Source organism: Ananas comosus, linkage group 7 (assembly GCF_001540865.1).
Source record: "Ananas comosus cultivar F153 linkage group 7, ASM154086v1, whole genome shotgun sequence".
Lineage (NCBI taxonomy): Eukaryota > Viridiplantae > Streptophyta > Magnoliopsida > Poales > Bromeliaceae > Ananas > Ananas comosus.
In genome coordinates, this window is record NC_033627.1 from 8,374,925 (window position 1) to 8,380,352 (window position 5,428).

The following is a 5,428-nucleotide window of genomic DNA, read 5'->3' on the forward strand; positions in this document are numbered from 1 at the left end:
AAGAGGAAGAACGAAAAACACCCAAAAGGTGGTAACCTCTTCACACTCTAGAATCAACCTCGAACAAACTCCTATTTGGAAGTTGGGATCTCCTGAAACCTCGAACCAAACCTCGAAGATTCTCCAATCATTGATAAAGAGAGGAGATCTGAGCCTAAAACAACCTAAAATGATCTAGTTTGGGATCTAAAACTTTTAATCCCAATCTAAACCCCTAAAAGCAAAACTCCCGAAACCTTGGTTTAACTACCCAAATCTTGGAAACAAATCCAAACTAACTTTCCTGAGATCGAGGGTAAACCTCTAACTCTCTCGAAGGAAGCGTTAGCCACTCAAAAGAAGTTGGGATCGGGCTTTACCAATTACTAACTCGTTAGGCAATAAACAAAACAAACCCATTGTGAACAAGGATGTAGGAATCCCATGATCCTCCGATCACCTGTGAAAGCAAGCCGCTTTGCTTCTCAAGCTTTTTAACCACCCAAACCGAAGCACCTTTACCCCGCTTTACCGGGGATACGAGAAAGATGAACAACATTTTATAAAAATTTAAGTAAAGATACGATTTACTTTAAGTATATTTAAAATCTCGTGAATTTTATGTACAGAACACATTATATTTTTAAAGTGATATATCATCTCGATATACTCATCTTACGTACGTATGCCCTTTTCACAAATAAAAACGTTTACTTTTTATGTAGAGAATATTCCTAATACTGAACCTTATACATGAAACCTTGTATCAACGGTACGAAACTGTATCTCTTGTTCTCACAGTAGTTCCCCGTGAACTTTGATCATTTGATACTTTGACGTTGTATCTCTGTATAACTATCCGGTGATGTATAGACGATATAAAGTACAATCTCTGTACTACTGTATCCCTATCCGGTAACTCTATGAATTGTGTAAGGTACAATAATCTGTACTCCTGAACCATGAACACTGTCTAGCAAACTGATGAACGGTAACACGAGTAAGCGTGTATGAACACTCCCAGCGAGGGATGTTCGGCCATGAGACCTCTATCGGTGGCGCTAAGTATGAGCGGCACGCCCTAACCTTCGGCTTCACCTAACGGCACCCGGTCCGAGTAAGGATCCCACCCCTACTACTGATGGTGCCCCGGTAATCCGAGCCGTGGCCGGTCTGTCGGATGCGAGAAAAGAGATCAAAACTAGCAAAAATCCAACAAAAATGGAGAAAAAACCATAGGGGAGGAGTTCTCACCTGTTCTCCACTGGTTTAGGGCTCAAAGGAGCTCACAAAGGGGCTGGGGTGACATATATAGATGTTGTAACAATTGCAAACACCCCCCTGCCCGAACTGTAGCCCAGACTGCACTGTGTACCGGTACACGGGTTTGTGTACCGGTACACCACCCACGAAAAGCCAACTCGAGCCTCGGGTTTGCTGGGACATAGCCTGTGTACCGGTACACGGGCCCGCGTACCGGTACAGCCATCAAGCCCGTACTGGTACACTGCCCTCTGAAGGCTACCCGAGAGCTAGCCAAAAATCCAACTTTTTGGATTTTGACGCAAGATTTTAAACCACCATTCTCGGGACTGGAACCATAGGTCGGAACACTGTCGACGACCCACCAGAAAATCTGGAAAAGCTCAGAACACAGTCAATCACTCGAACCCCACAATTTGCGAGGTCCAGTGCGTCACAGGTGATCCTTCACTTAGAATATCGATGAAGAACCAGGGACAAAACTCTAAGCGAAGTCTTAGATTAATTCGACATATAGATCTCAAATTACGATATCTCGAATTGACCTAAAAGAGGCTATTTTGTAGAAAATAGGTTTTGGACGAAATCCTAGCCTTTAGGGTTTCTCAAACATGTATTCTCATGATGCTTGATAAGTTAGAGAACCCTAATAACTTATTTATAGACTTTAGAATCAATTAGAGTCAGATTAGAAAGTTTTTAGATTTTTACATTGTGTACCGGTACAAAAATTAAGGTGTTACCGGTTACACGATGACGGAACAGAAAACTTGTTTTGTACCGGTACACTTTCAATGCTGTACCCGTACACAGTTTGTATCGGTACACTTTCAATGCTATACCCGTACACAATTTGTACCGGTACACTTTCAATGTGTACCCGTTCACAGTACAATTTTTAGATTTTGCACAGTTTCGGGTTTCACAAGGTTCCAAAGCACTTTCTAATCTATTAAACTTTGATTTTCATGATTCTAATGTCTATAACTAAGTATGAATCACCATACCATGAATTAAAACCTTACCTTAGCATCGTGATTCATGTGGTGAGATGTTTCTGAGTTCTCGAAGTCTTGGATTCTTCGATCTTCGACAATAACGCACCGAACCCTTCAAGACTCCGACTCAAATCACGAAACTTGCCAATACAAAATACTTAACAGATAATTGCATAATGTTGCATTGAAAGTATATGTTAGTGATAGATGCAATTAGCATTATGACATCATGGGCTATGCTAAGAGTATATGCATGTTAGCATCATAAAATGCATGCTAGATGAAATGTGGATATCTATAGTACTCGATATGGACAATAAGGATGTCAAGTAGATCGAGTGGCATCAACCTAGCGTTATTGAACATAGGTCGGATATAAACCTAGTGTCGTTAACCTAGGATGGATAAGAATGGTATTGAACCTAGTGTTGTTAAACATAGGTTGGCATAGAACCTAGTGTTGTTGGACTTAGGTTGAAAATGAGTGGCATCTAACCTAGTGTTAAAGAACATAGGTTGAGAATGAACCTAGAGTTAATTAAACCTAGGTGAGTGGCATTAAACCTAATGTACTAAACATAGGTTGAGAATTGAACCTAGAGTTAAGTAAACCTAGGTTATGAGCATAGTGATATTGATCCTAGAGTCGAATGAACCTAGATAGTAGAGAACATGGAACCTAGTGTTAATGAACCTAGGCTATGTGCATAGTGTCAACAAACCTAATGTATTAAACTTAGGTTGAGTAAAGGCTAGGACCTAGATGGATCGATACTATAGGGTGAGACCAACCCTAGAGTTGTGAAAGTGGATTCCGGAATTCCTAGGAATGAGTGCTGCTAGTGCAACGGCTGCTAGTGCAGCGAATGAGCCTTGCGACCGAGCGCAAGTGAATGGTAACTGCGGGTACGTGTGGTTCTCCTCGCCTGGCAGTAACTCATCGGGTACGTGTGGTTCTCCTCACCCGGTATGAGTATGAGATTGGGGACACAGGTATGTGTGGTTCTCCTCGCTCGTAGGTCCATTGAGCGACTGGTGGTCCGAGATTCGATGGATATCCTTACTCTGTGAGTAGACCTATAGTCGAGAGGATATAAGGCTGAGGTGCATATGAGACGTCCTTCACCTCGAGCCTGACAGAGCGCGGATTATCCGCAGTTGATTGACTCAAAATCGAGTCGAGTGGCATAGTTGGCTAAGGTAAAGTAACCTTAGTAAAAAATGGCCAATGAGTATGTTGTGACTAGGAATAAAGAATAAAGAATAAAGAACGGCTAATGTTAAAGAATAACAAATGTTAATGGATAGCTAATAATGAAAAGAATGATTAGCGATATAGAATGTCTAAGAGTAAAGAATTATAAAGTATAAGGGGTAGAATTAATTAATCTACTTGGATAGTTGCATGATTTGCATATTGCATATTGTGAGCTATAAATATAATAATGTTAGTTGCATAAATTATCTATCTGTGAATATTTGTTGGACTAACATGTTTGCGGTGCTTCCTTTGGATCTGGTGGGTCGAGCTTTTCCCTTGGGTGGCTGTACCCATTGGGAACTATGGATTATAGTTCTCACCCCCGTATTATTTTTGGGGGTACAGGTTCACACGTGGGCGGCGCGACAGCACGAGGCAAGGGCGTAGCTCCATAGATAGCGCCCTACCCCAGAGACCAGAGATAACAGTACCCCGAGTTAGCATAGCCCAGGGGTAGAGGAAAATGAAAAGAACAAAATGTATTAAATTTGTAATATAAATGATGTAATAACTTAGATTACATTTGGTTGGAAGTAAATTGTAATTGAGAGGTAAAAGCACGTATGTGAATGCTTGTAATAGTTTAGGTGTTATGTTTTGATACTTCCTTATGCGATTTTTGTTTGAATACAGTTGTTGGTTGGAACCTCTTGTATTGTATTGATTGCGACGTCTTAGATGTACAGGGGAGACTCTGTAAGGTACCGGACTTCTAAAATTATGAAGTTACGATGTATATTTGGTTGGAAAGCCATTTGAATCGTCCCGGTGAAGTTCGGTGAGGTTCTGGAGCAATTGGGCGTTTCGGTGTGCATAGTCGCCAAAACGGAACCCGAAAGGCGATATTTGACCATGAGCTAAATCCGGCATTGGCGTGGATGAAAAGATGATGAAAACATGCTTGAAAACATGTTTGGAGAACCTCAGTTCGTTTTGAAATGAATCGGAGTTCAAACGAGCGAAAACGGAGCGAAAACGGATGAAAGATGAAATTTGGCTAAGTCTAGGCTGGAGGTCCCTTTGGGACCGGTCCCAAGCAGGGAGAGACCGGTCCCCGAAGCCCGAAAATGCCCAGTTTGGGTTGTTGCAAGAGAGCATTGTTGAGGGGCTTATTTGCATTTTGTGCATGGGTTAAGTGTATAGAGTGGATGAAAACCTCTCTCTCTCTCTCTCTCCCTCACCGTTTCACCCCCAAAACCCTCTCTCTCTCTCTAGAAAGGAAAGGAGAAGAGAAGAAGAAGGAGAAGGAGAAGGAAAGGAGGAAAAGAAGAAAAAGGAGATGATGGAGAAGAATAAGCAAAGAAAGAAGAACTTCATCTTCTTTACCTTCTTCCTTTGCTTTGGAGGAGCTTGTTGAGGTAAGCTTGATGCTCAACAATGGTAACTTCTTAGAGTTGGGTTTATAATCTCTAGAGTTGGTTTATTTTGAATCCTAGCATGCTAAATAGGTGATTAAACCTTGAATCTAGGGATTAAATGGTGGATTTTGCTAGTGTAGCATATTAGGGCTCCAAAATGGGGTTTTGCTTAATAATAGGGTTTGATCTCATTTGACCCTCCGTAAATCTAATTGATAGGTTTTCTAACGCGTTGGTGCACTCGGTTCGGCAATCCGACGAGCGTACGTGAAGATATTAAGGATCGAAGCCGTGGAGGTACAGATTGCCGCAGCTTGCGGCGAAAGCTTCCAAAAATTATGAAATCGGATCCGGAACATCTTGGCATTATGTTAAGTATTGAACAACTTCCGGATCGAGGATCGGTGGCCGGTTCGTAGTCGATTGCGAGATCGGGCCAAACCGGGTGTCTGGTGCCACGGGAGGCCGATTGCAAGTGACTACAAGCAATCGGAACGCGATAACAGGTGGGTTGTGCTCACCGAAGCGACTAGGTCGCCTTTATGTCTAAGTGAAATACGATTTCATGT